At 42.3% G+C, this 13367-nt stretch overlaps 1 pseudogene; it reads right to left on the minus strand.

The window, feature by feature from the left end:
* Positions 1-824: 824 nt before the first annotated feature.
* LOC119511318 lies at positions 825-2833 on the minus strand (annotated as a pseudogene).
* Positions 2834-13367: the final 10534 nt, after the last annotated feature.

Raw genomic sequence — 13367 nt, forward strand, 5'->3', positions numbered from 1 at the left:
CAGTGTGTGGGCTTTGCTCTGGGTTTCTGCATTTCCTGGTAAGAGGGAGACTTTAAAACCCTAATTCCTGAAGCCTATGGTAGTGAAAACAAAGTGATATTCCCTTCAGACTCCCTTGAGCAAGATCTAGAAATCCCCCCATTGAAGCTGTCTGTGTTTAGAAAGAGCCAGATCATCTGAGGACTCAAGCCACAAGCTTCTCAGAGTGACCCAGCTGAGAGCTCTGAGGGTAAATTCAGGAAGTGTAAGGCAAAAGGCTGTTTTTCTTCCAGCAGGCAAGTTTCCCCTCTTGAAGATGGACACCAGAGATTTCTCAGTATGTAAAACAGAAAGCTTTCAGCCTGAGGTCGATGTGGTCCCTTCCTTGGAAAATCCAGCCTCTGTGCATAGAACTCTGTTCTTTTAGCGGCGTGCCCCAAGAGGGAGGCCTGGGAAAGAACTGGTTCCCACAAGTCTGACCAGGCCAAGGAAGTGAGCAGGTAGCAGGACCCCAGGCTGGAAACAAGGCAGGATATCCAAGGAATGAACCTTCCTCTTGTTCTGCCCTGCCCTCTCCTCTGCTGTCTTCCAAGAGGTAGGAAGGGGCCCCTGCCTGAACACTGGCCTTCTCCAAAGGACCTCAGGGAAATTCTGGGAGAAAACATTTTTCATTGAGCAGTACTGGTCTCCATTCCTAAGAAATCATCTAATTCTTAGTCCCTGGGTAGGCACCACCAGGGTTCTGTATGTACTAGGCAGTAGCATTTGGAGAAAGGGCTGTGCTGGCCTTCTTGGCTTGACCTCTGACAGGGGGTTCTCCAGTCTTTCTCCAGGCAGTGGCTGCCTTAACACTGGGTGTCCAGGGTCCTGGGCTTATAGACAGGGATGTCCTTGTCCCAGAGTGCAGGCTGCCCCTTAATAGTGTCAGCTGCTTTCTCTGCCATCATGATCATGGGGGCATTCAGGTTGCCGCGGACCATGCTGGGTATGATGGAGGCAATGATGAGCCTCAGGTTTTCCACCCCAAGAACCCTGGTCTGTGGATCCACCATAGCAGTGGGATCAGAGAACTGGCTCATCTTACAGGTGCACAAGGGGTAGTAGGCGCTGTCCCCTTTCGCCTGCACAAAGGCATCTATCTCTTTATCGGACTTCACATGGCTTCCTGGCTGGAGCTCTTTTCCCCAGAATGGCACCAGGGTTTTCTGTGCAAAAATTTCTCTGGACAGTTTCACACACAGGCAGAAGTCTACAGTATCAGTTTCTGTGGACAAGTAGTTGGGTTGGATCACAGGGTGGTCCTGGGGGCTGGCACTTCTCAGTTTAAGCCAGTCAACACTCATGTCCCACATGGTCCCCACATGCAACTTTCCACAAAAGCCACCTCTGTGAACTGCCCAGACAGAATTGCTCCTTCCTCCTTGTTGTTGACACCATTATCCAAAACTGGCAGTGTTTGGCAATCCCAGGGCTAAGTCTCACTCATTTGTTACTTTCTAGGTCTCAGAACCTAGAACAACGGAGCTGGGTGGGTTCTTACCTTTCCATGCACCCTGTGGACTGGAGAAGAGATGCCTGCTCACCTGGTAAGCCTCCTGCTGCGGGGGGACCCACCTGTGGTCAATCACTTGGGATGGCAGGAAATGGAACAGTATGTCTGGATGGGGGACCCAAGGCTGGCTCCAAATGAACCCACCTGTTTCCAGATGGGAAGTGGTTCCATCCCCTGTGAACTTCCAGAGCCACTCCAGACCAATCCAGACCATCTTCAAGGGCTTCTGTGCTGAGTGGAGGGTGATGGGGTGAGAGTACGCCTGCTGAATGTAGACTTCCAGATAGTCTTGAAGATTCTGGCCAACTCCAGGAAGGTGGCGCACCACAGGGATGCCCAGTTTCTTGAGGTCATCTGCATTCCTGATGCCCAAGAGCATGAGCAGCTGTGGTGAGTTGATGGCACCTCCACTCAGAATCCTTGCTGGCATAAGCCCTGTGGCTCTGGCCGTTCTTGACATACCCCACACCCACTGCACGGATGCCTTCAAACAGCACCCTGTTCACAAACATCTGGGTCTCGGCGTTCAAGTTGGGGTGGCTCAGTGCAGAGCACAGGTAGGCAGAGGCTGTGCTCCAATGCTTGCTTTCATGGATGGTCATATTCATCCAGCCAAAGCCTTCTTGCTGGAAGCCATTCATGTCCTCAGTGAGGAGGTAGCCGGCCTGCTGCACTGCCTCCATGAATGCTTGGTGCAGTGGGTGGTTGCTCTTGCCCCAGGACACATGCAGTGGTCCTTCGCCGCTGCGGTACGAGCTGGAACCCATCTCGGGGCAAGCGCCTTGAGGAAGTAGGGTAGGCAGTGTGCATAGTCCCAGTCAACGGCGCCTTGTCAGTGCCAGCGGTTGTAGTCCTCGGCATGCCCGCGGACATACACCACGGCATTGAGCGACGAGGGGCCGCCCCCACTCGGCTGCGTGGCCAGTACAGCACGTGGCTATCCAGGCCTGGCTGCGGCTCCATGTGGTAGAAGCAGTTGTACCTGTCTTCACACAGCTTGGCCATGAGGGCCACAGGCATGTGGATCTTCCACAAGAGCAGCTTGCTCCCTGCAAGCACGTCCTTGAGCCCAGCCTACAGCAGCAGCAGGTGCTCCATGGGCTCCTCCGTGAGCCTGTGGGCCAGCACACAGCTCGCAGAGCCTGCGCCCACCACCACGTAGCTGTACTCCTTCCCGCCCCTGGGGCCAACGCCAGAAAGAGCACGGAGACCTGGGGGCCGCTCCTGCCCCAGAGCACCCCGAGCCAGGGCTCCAAGTGGGCAAATGCGCCTGCACCTCCAGCCTTGCAGCACACACCACATGCTTCTGGTCCCAAGTCCTCGCACATCCACGGATGCAAATGGAATGACTCACTTCTCCCTAGGCAGCTCGGCCCCAGTGCTGGGAAAGTCAGCTGCTGTGGAGGAGGAGGGCAAGAGAAGCGGGGAGGAGGCCACCACCCCACTGCACTTTGGTGACACGGGCCTACCGGGCGCCATCTGTGGGCAAGAAGCGGGCCGCGGGCTGCGTGGCCTGGGTCATCCCCCCCGGGGCAGCGGCGGGAAGCGCACGAGGGCCCGAGGCGTGGGTGCAGGCAGCGCACCTGGCTCGCGGCACTCACGTGTGGGCGGGACCCGCTAGGCGCCGTGGGGACTCGCTAGGTGCCCTGGCTGCACGTGCTGTGTCCGCTAAGGGCCCAGAGCAGTTCACCCCCGACCCAGCCCTCGGTGTGTGCACAGGTGAAGGGGCACCTCCACGTTCTGCACCCCAGAAATGAGAAAGAGGGTGAAGGGGGGGGCTCCCTCCCCGCGCGGTGGGTGGCAGAGCTCCTGAAATTGTATTTCCAAAGACAGAAACACATCAGGATTTTCTGATTAGAATATAACACATTGTCTAATACAGAGCATGGGTATATTAAATGTTTGCTTATTTTTCTATAGCATTTTAGCCATGCACACATAGCAGACACTGTTTCCTGCACAATTCTCTCTGTTGATGCTAATGTTATCATTATAAAGTAAGTCAAAGGGAGAGAAAATTATGGAATATACAAATTATGGGCAGCCACCACTACCGTTGAGAAACATTAATATTTGAACTTTGAAGGCTACTTGCATAGGTGTGTTGACCCAACCCCATATGACCAGCAACTAGGCACAATTATTACTTAATGACAACAAAACACATGACAAAATAAATTATATATACATATTTGACTTTATCAAAATTTTAAAATTTGTGATTAAATTTGGAGCACCATTAAGAAAATGTAAAGACAACCTAAAAAATGGGGAAAATATTTGCAAATCATAAACATGAGACATATTTATAGAATATATTGAAAACATCTGAAATTCAACAATTAAACAAAAACTCACCCACTTAAAAATATGGGGAATAGATCTGATAGACCTTTCCCCAAAGAGGATACATACACCAGTGGCCAATAAATACATGAAAATTTGTTTGACTGTATACATATTCAGGGAAAGACAAATCAAAACCTTGTGAAGAACCCACGTTATTATCTGTGATGGTAAATTTTATGTGTTAACTTGGCAGGGTTTTCATGTCCAGTTGTCTGGTCAAACACTGGTGTAATTTTTTACTGTGTAGTAATGTTGTAGATAGCATTTGTATCTGCAATCAGTTGACCTGAAATAAAGGTGATTACCCTCCATGATGTGTCAGCCTCATCCAAAGAGTTGTAGGTCTTGACACTAAGAATTGATGATTCCAGAGATCATCGACTCTTACCTGAATTTCCAGCATCCCAGTTTACACTAAGGCATTCAGATTCAAGACTTGAATATCACTTTTACCAGAACTTCCCTTTGTCTTTGGCTGACCTTATAGAATCCTCTTACCTGCCACACACACACACACACACACACACACAACACACATCCTGTTGGTTCTCTTTCACTGGAGAACCCTGATTAACATATACCCATGGGATGGCTACATTTAAAAAAAAAACACATAAATCTTGGCAAGTATGTAGAAGTTTCAAACTGTCATAATTTCTGGTGCAAGCATGAAATAGAGAAGTCACTTTGGATAAAACTCTGTCAGTTCTTCAATAAGTTAAATATAGAGTCAACTTACAACCCAGCAATTCTACCACAATGAAATGATATTGGCCCAAATGAAATTAAAATGTGTCTCCATACAAACACTTGTGAATGAATGGAAGCAGCAGCAATAAACATAATAGGGCAAACAATAAACATTACAAATGTCTTTCAACTGCTGAATGGATAAAAAAGTTGGTATATCAATACAATGAAATGTTACTTGGCTATAAAAATAAATGAAGTATTGATACAAGCTAATGGATGAACCAGAAAACATTATGTTAAGTAGAACAAGCCAGTCACAAAAGCTACATATTGCAAGATCCCATTATATTAAATTCAATGACTAGGCAAATGCATGTGGTTGTCTAGGACAGAGAGATTGCAGGGGAAATGTAGAGTGCTACTGGGTACGAGGTTTACTTCTGGGGTGATGTGATCAAAATGCTCTAAAATTGGAGGAAGATTTGGGAAGGCTTATCCTGTCTTAGCACCAGCATAATAAATTAAACCATCTTTTCCTCTTCAGCCACATTCAGTGTGACTTCTATTAGCCATGCTGAGCAAGGAACCCATGTTTGGGAAGTGCCAAGTCTTCTGTTTGGCAACCATGAAGGGATGAAAGCATCTGAATGACATGCCACTAGGTGGATTCCTGGACCTCTAAGGTAAGACATTCATAAGTCTCAGCTCCACCACTGATGGAGACTGTTTTCTTTGAGAGCTGGACAGGAGAGTCTCTTGCCCCGGGCATCCAAGACCCCAATGGCAGCTGGCTGCCAAGGAAAACAGGTTTGGTGAGTGAGTGTGGTTGGTGAGTGTGTGTGGATGTCTTGTGAGTATGCACAGGCCTTGTTTTCTTTTATTTGTGGGCCCTGTATTTTTCTTCTTCAGTGACACAAACTCCTGCCAGTGCTGTAAGTGAGAAACTGCTTTTGGTTTTGTCACTCAGTGGCATATAGGAAAAAGCCATTGAGATTTGGTTTAAAATGGAGCAGACCCTGGCATTAAGGAAGGTCACTGATTTGGGGTGCCTAGGTGAGACTTGGTCAACTAGGACTTGACTTTGTTTTGGGTTTGACTTCTTTTGTGTATAGGTCCTGTTTGGTTTCTTTTTCAGTGACACACAAACTCTTGCCACAGCGGTAAGTGAGAAACTGCACTTGGTTGGGCACTCAGTGGCACATAGGAAGGGCCATTAGACTTGGTTTGAAAGGGAGCAGCCCCTGATTTTGGGTGACTAGGTTTTGGCTGTTTGGGCATTCAGTATCAGATAAATTTATGCCAAAGCTGTTTCTGGAGGATGCAGCCCCAGCCATAGAGGAATAGCAATTGAGACTTGGTAGTCTAAAACTTGGCTTTAATTCTTGATTTTGTTTGTGATTTGCTTAAGTTTTGTTCTGTGCTTTGTTTGATCCTGTTTTGTGTCAAGTTTTCTAAATGGTATTTTAAAAATGGGAAACAGCATAAGTGTGAAATCTAAGGAAATTAAGAAGAATTGCTTAAGCATTAAGCAATTTTGGTACAAGCGTGAGACAAAACTATAAGCTGCATGCATAGTAATGTATTTGTCCCTACTGCTTACATGAAGTGTGTGTTTCAGAGGAGCATGGCCTTCCTTATCCTTCCTTTCTGAACCCATCATTCCCACCCTGCCATGCAGGGAATGATTATAGGGAAAGAGAAGAAGAGAGCCACACTGACTGAGCTTTGGTGGTTCAGACCTGGGATTGAGTCCTTGCTCTGAGTGACCTTGACAATCCCTGGGGCAATCCTCCATGCATCTGAGCTATGTCTTAACTATAATGTCACATTACTATGCCTGGAGCACCTGCCTGAGTACATGTAAGATACAGTCATATAACAGAATATGGTTCTGCCAGGAAGGTACTAGCATTTCACAGATGGGGCACTGAGGCTCAGGGAGGTTAAGCAATTTGCCCAATGTCCCCCAGCTGGTAAGTGAAGGAATGGGGACTGGGACCCAGGCCTTCAGGGCCACCCTAGCAGGTTCCACTCAGATGTGGCAGGAGCCCTTCTGTCTGCTACCCATGCCATAGGTTCAACTGCTTTAATGCCTTCTGCAATCTGGAAAATTTTTTCAGTAAGATGATCATGGCCTTGGGGACAATCCCATATTAGGGATTGCCCAGGGGTTTGGCACAAGATTTTCAGAGGACATACTTATATAGACCAGCTGGGGTAGGTGAGCAGAAGCAAGAGTAGGTTGAAAAGGTCTGTGTACATCTAAGCACACTTGGTGCTCTTCTGGGGCTTTTCAGCCCAGAGAAGGGCACAGAAGTTAGGTTGGAGGGACTCAAAAAGGAGTTTGGGGAATTTTAAAAACTCACTAAAAATCTACAGCTCTTAAGCTAAGGGAAAGGGAAAACTGTATCCAATTCATGGATTCATGAATTTGTCAATTTAAATTTTTTAAATTCATTTTATTGAGATATATTCACATACCATGCAGTCATACAAAACAAATCATACATTTGATTGTTCACAATAACATTACATAGTTGTGCATTCATCAACAAAATCAATCATTGACACCTTCATTACCACACACACAAAAATAACAAGAATAATAATTAAAGTGAAAAAGAGCAATTAAAGTAAAAAAGAACACTGGGTGCCTTTTTTTGTTTGTTTTTTTCCTTCCCCCATTTTTCTACTCATCCATCCATAAACTAGACAAAGGGGAGTGTGGTCTATATGGCTTTCCCAATCACATTTTCACTGCTCATAAGCTACATTTTTATACAATTGTCTTCAAGATTCATGGGTTCTGGGTCATAGTTTGATAGTTTCAGGCATCTACAACCAGCTACATCAATTCATTAGAACCTAAAAAGGGTTGCCTATATTGTGCATAAGAGTGCCCAACAGAGTGAACTCTCAGCTCCTTTTGGAATCTCTCTGCCACTGAAGCTTATTTCATTTCCTTTCACTTCCCCCTTTTGGTCAAGAAGATGTTCTTCATCTTATGGTACTGGGTCTACTACATTCCTCCCCAGGAGTCATATTCCATGAGGCCAGGGAGACTCACTCCTCTGGGTGTCTGATCCCATGTAGGGGGGAGGGCAGTGATTTCCCCTGCCAAGTTGGCTTAGCTAGAGGGAGAAGGCCACATCTGAGCAACAAAGAGGCATTTGGGAGGAGGCTGTTAGGCACAATTATAGGGAGGCCTAACAGCTCCTTTGCAACAAAAGGGCCAAGTTCTGTGGTAGAGGGCTCAACCCATTAAACCACCAGTCCCACATGTCTGTGAGCACATTAGCAACCATCGAGGTGGGGCAGCCCAATACCTCTGCATTCTCCACCAACTCCTCAAGGGGACTCTGCATATTTTTTCCTTGTTTTTTTTTAAACTCCTTTTTTAAATCAACTATATAAAAAATAAAAACAACTAAAAAACTTAAAAAAAATACAATAAAAGAACATTTCAATCAGACCATAACAAGGGAGTAAGAAAAAACACAACTGACCTAAGATAAGTACTTTACTTCCAACATTTTCCTACTCTACCCCAAGAAAGTAACCTAATATAGCAACATTTCTGTGAACTTGTTCCTACTATACCCATCAGAAATTAACAGACCATAGTCATATCTGGGCATTTCCAGAACATTAAATTTACCCACGATAGCTTATCTGTTCTTATTGGATTATCATTCCCCCTTCCTTAATTGCTCTCTATCACTAGTTGCCCTACATTCTACATTATAAACCATTTGTTTTACATTTTTCAATGTTCACATTAGTGGTAGCATATAATATTTCTCTTTTTGTGTCTGGCTTATTTTGCTTAGCACTATGTCTTCAGTGTTCATCCATGTTGTCATATGTTTCACGACATCATTCCTTCTTACTGCCATGTAGTATTCCGTCATGTGTATATATCACATTTTATTTATCTACTCATCTGTTGAAGGACATTTGGGTTGTTTCCATTTCTTGGCAATTGTGAATAATGCTGCTGTGAACATTGGCATGCAGATACCTGTTCCGGTCACTACTTTCAGATCTTCCAGCTATATATCAAGAAGTGCAATCGCTGGATCAAAAGGTATCTCTGTATCTAGTTTTCTAAGGAACTGCCAGACTGACTTCCAGAGTGGCTGAACCATTATACAGTCCCACCAACAATGAATAAGAGTTCCAATTTCTCCACATCCTCTTCCAGCATTTATAGTTTCCTGTTTGTTCAATAGCAGCCATTCTAATGGATGTGAGATGGTATCTCATTGTGGTCTTAATTTGCATCTTTCTAATAGCTAGTGAAGCTGAATATTTTTTCATGTGTTTCTTGGCCATTTGTATTTCCTCTTCAGAGAACTGTCTTTTCATATCTTCTCCCCATTTTATAATTGGGCTGTCTGTACTATCGTCATTGAGTTGTAGGATTTCTTTATATATGCAAGATATCAGTCTTTTGTCAGATACTTGGTTTCCAAAATATTTTTCCCACTGAGTTGGCTGCCTCTTTAACTTTTTGACAGATTCCTTTGAGGTACAGAAACTTCTAAGTTTGAGGAGTTCCCATTTATCTATTTTTTTCTTTTGTTGCTTGTGTTTTGAGTGTAAAGTCTAGGAAGTGGCCGCCTAATACAAGGTCTTGAAGACATTCCCCTACATTATCTTCAAGGAGTTTTATAGTACTCTCTTTTATATTGAGATCTTTAATCCATTTTGAGGCAATTCTTGTGTAAGGTGTGAGTTAGGGGTCCTCTGTCATTCTTTTGTATATGGATATCCAACTCTCCCAGCCCCATTTGTTGAAAAGACTGTTATGACCCAGTTCAGTGACTTTGGGGGCCTTATCAAAGATCAGTCAGCCGTAGATCTGGGGGTCTATCTCCAAATTCTCAATTTCATTCATTGATTAATATGTCTGTCTTTGTGCCACTACCATGCTGTTTTGACTACTGTGGCTTTACAGTAAGCTTCAAAGTCCGGGAGTGTAAGTCCTCCCATTTTGTTTTTCTTTTTTAGAGTGTCTTTAGCAATTCAAGGCATCTTCTCTTTCCAAATAAATTTGATTACTAGCTTTTGCAAGTCTGCAAAGTAGGTTGTTGGAATTTTGATTGGGATTGCATTGAATCTATAGATGAGTTTGTGTAAAATTGACATCTTAATGACATTTAGCCTTCCTATCCATGAACATGGAATATTTTTCCATCTTTTAGTAGAGTTAGGTAGTTTTCTTTGTATAGGTCTTTTATATCTTTGGTAAAGTTTATTCCAAGGTACTTGATTTTTTTAGTTGCTATTGAAAATGATATCTTTTTCTTAAGTGTCTCTTCAGTTTGCTCATTTCTAGCATATAGAAACATTACTGACTTACGTGCATTAATCTTGTATCCCACTACTTTGCTAAATTTCTTTATTAGCCCTAGTAGTTGTATCATTGATTTCTCAGGGTTTTCCAGATATAAGATCATATCATCTGCAATCAATGACAGTTTTACTTCTCCCTTTCCATTTTGGATGCCTTTTATTTCTTTGTCTTGCTGGATTGCCCTGGCTAGCATTTCCAGCACAATGTTGAATAACAGTGATGACAGCAGACATCCTTGTCTTGTTCCTGATCTTAGAGGGAAGGCTTTCAGTTTCTCACCATTGAGTACTATGCTGGCTGTGGGTTTTCCATATATGCTGTTTATCATATTGAGGAAGTTTCCTTCAATTCCTACCTTTTGAAGTGTTTTTTATGAAAAAGGGATGTTGGATATGTCAAATGCTTTTGCAGCATCTATTGAGATGATCAGTTGATTTTTCTCTTTTGATTTGTTAATGTGTTGTAATACATTGATTGATCTTCTTATGTTGAACCATCCTTGCATGCCTGGAATGAACCCCACTTGGTCATCAGGTATGATTTTTTAATGTCTTTGGATTCGATTTGCAAGTATTTTGTTGAGAATTTTTGCATCTATATTCATTAGGGAGATAGGCCTGTAGTTTTCCTTTTTTGTAGCATCTTTGCCTGGTTTTGGTATTAGATTGATGTTTGCTTCATAAAATGAGTTAGGTAGTGTTCCATTTTCTCTGATGTTTTGAAAGAATTTAAGTAAAATTGGTGTCAGTTCTTTTTGGAAATTTTGGTAGAATTCCCCTGTGAAGTAATCTGGCCCTGGGCATTTATTTGTGGGAAGCTTTTTGATGACTGATTGGATCTCTTTGCTTGTGATTGGTCGGTTGAGGTCTTTTGTTTCTTCTCTGGTCAGTCTAGGTTGTTCATATGTTTCCTGGAAATTGTCCATTTCCTCTACATTATCCAGTTTGTGGGTACACCATTGTTCATAGTATCCTCTTATAATTATTTTTTAAATTTCTTTGTATCTGCAGTAATGTCACCTTTCTCATTCATTATTTTGTATATATGGGTCTTCTCTCTTTTTGGTTTTGTCAGTCTAGCTAGGGGCTTGTCAATCTTGTTGATCTTCTCAAAGAACCAACTTTTGGTGTTAGTTATCCCCTCTATTGTTTTTTGGTTCTCTATGTCATTTATTTCTGTTTTATCTTTGTTATTTCTCTTCTTCTACTTGGTTTAGGATTAGTTTGCTGTTCATTTTCTAGCTTCTTCAGTTGATCCATTAGTTCTTTGATTTTGGCTCTTTCTTCCTTTTTAATATATGCATTTAGTGCTATAAATTTCCCCCTCAGTACCACTTTTCCTGCATCCTATAGATTTTGGTGTGTTGTGTTCTCATTTTCATTCATCTCTGTATATTTAGCAATTTCTCTTGCTATTTCTACTTTAACCCACTGATTGTTTAGGGGTGTGTTGTTTAACTTCCAGGTTATTGTGAATTTTCTAAGTCTCTGATGGTTGTTGACTTCTCATTGTATTCCATTGTGGTCAGAGAATGTGCTTTGAATAATTTCAATTTTTTAAATTTATTGAGGCTTGTTTTCTATTCCAGCATATGATCTATTCTGGAGAAAGTTCCATGAGCACTAGAGAAGAATGTGTACCCTGGTGATTTGGGATGTAATGTTCTATATATGTCTGTTAAATCCATTTCATTTATCAGATTGTTTAGGTTTTCAGTTTTCTTATTGGTCTTCTGTCTAGTTGATCTATCTAGGAGAGAGTGATGTGTTGAAGTCTCCCACAATTATTGTGGAAACATCAATTTGCTTTCTTTAGTTTTGCCAGTGTTTCCCTCAAGTATTTTGTGGCACCTTGATTAGGTGCATAAACATTTATGATTGTTATTTCTTCTTGTTGAATTGCCCCTTTTATTAGTATGTAGTGGTATTTTTGTCTCTCATAACATCCTTGTATTTAAAGTTTATTTTATCTGATATTACTATGGCTACTCCTGCATTCTTTTGGCTATAGCTTGCATAAAATATTTTTTCCATCCTTTCACTTTCAGTTTTTTTGTGTCCCTGTGTCTAAGTTGAGTCTCTTGTATGCAACATATTGGTGGTTCATTTTTTTTGTTCCACTCTGTGAATCTATATCTTTTAATTGGGGAGTGTCATCCATTTACATTCAGCATTATAACCATGAAGGCATTTCTTGAATCAGCCGTCTTATACTTTCGCTTATGTTTGTTATATATATTTTTCCCTGTCTCTATTAATATCCTTTAATGTACCCATACTGAATCTCTTTAGTACTGAACCTTTCTCTGTGTCTCTCTCTCCTTTCTTTCTTTCTCTGTTGGTATGGCTCCCTTTAGTATCTCCAGTAGGGCAAGTCTCTTGTTAGGAAATTCTCTCAGTATTTGTTTGTCTGTGAATAATTTAAGTTCTCCCTCAAATTTGAAGGAGAGCTTTGGTGGACAAAGAATTCTTGGTTGGCAATTTTTCTTGCTCAGAATTTTAAATATGTCATGCTCCTGCCTTCTCACCTCCACAGTGGCTGCTGAGTAGTCACTACTTAATCTTATGTTGTTTCCTTTGTATGTGGTGAATTGCTTTTCTCTTGCTGCTTTCAGAACTTGCTCTCTCTCTTCCATATTTGACAGTGTGATCAGAATATATCTCAGAGCGGGTTTATTTGGATTTATTGTATCTGGAGTTCAGTGGGCATTTATGGTTTGTGTATTTATGGTGTTTAGAAGATTTGGGAAGAAGTTTTCCCCACCAATTTCTTTGAATACTCTTCCTAGACCTTTACCCTTCTCTTCCCCTTCTGGAACACCAATGAGTCTTATATTTGGATGTTTTATATGATCTATCATATCCCTGAGGTCCATTTTTTTTCCCCCATTCTTTCTTTTGTTCTTTCATTTTCCATTCTGTCATCTTCCAGGTCACTGAATTGTTGTTCAACTTCCTCTAGTCTTGTACTATGAGTATCCAGAATGTTTTTAATTTGGTCAACTGTTTCTTTAGTTTCCATAAGATTCTCTATTTTTTTATTTACTCTTGCAATTTCTTCTTTATTCTCTTCTAGGGTCTTCTTGATGTCCTTTATATCCTGTGCCATGCTCTTCTTCATGTCCTTTATATCCTGTGTCATGCTCTTCTTCATGTCCTTTATATCCTGTGCCATGGTCTCATTGTTTGTCTTTAGTTCTTTGATTTGTTGCTCCATGTACTGCGTCTCCTCTAATCTTTTGATTTGGGTGCTTGGGCTTGGGTTTTCCATATCATCTGTTGTTTTCATATGCTTTAAAATTTTCTGTTGTTTTTGGCCTCTTGGCATTTGCTTAACTTGATAGGGTTCTTTTAAGATTTGTAGACTGATGGAAACCCTTATCTCTAATTTGTCAGATCTCCAGCTTTGTGGAGTACACTTTCTCTAACTAACCAG

This window comes from Choloepus didactylus, chromosome 16 (assembly GCF_015220235.1).
Source record: "Choloepus didactylus isolate mChoDid1 chromosome 16, mChoDid1.pri, whole genome shotgun sequence".
In the NCBI taxonomy this organism is placed as follows: domain Eukaryota; kingdom Metazoa; phylum Chordata; class Mammalia; order Pilosa; family Megalonychidae; genus Choloepus; species Choloepus didactylus.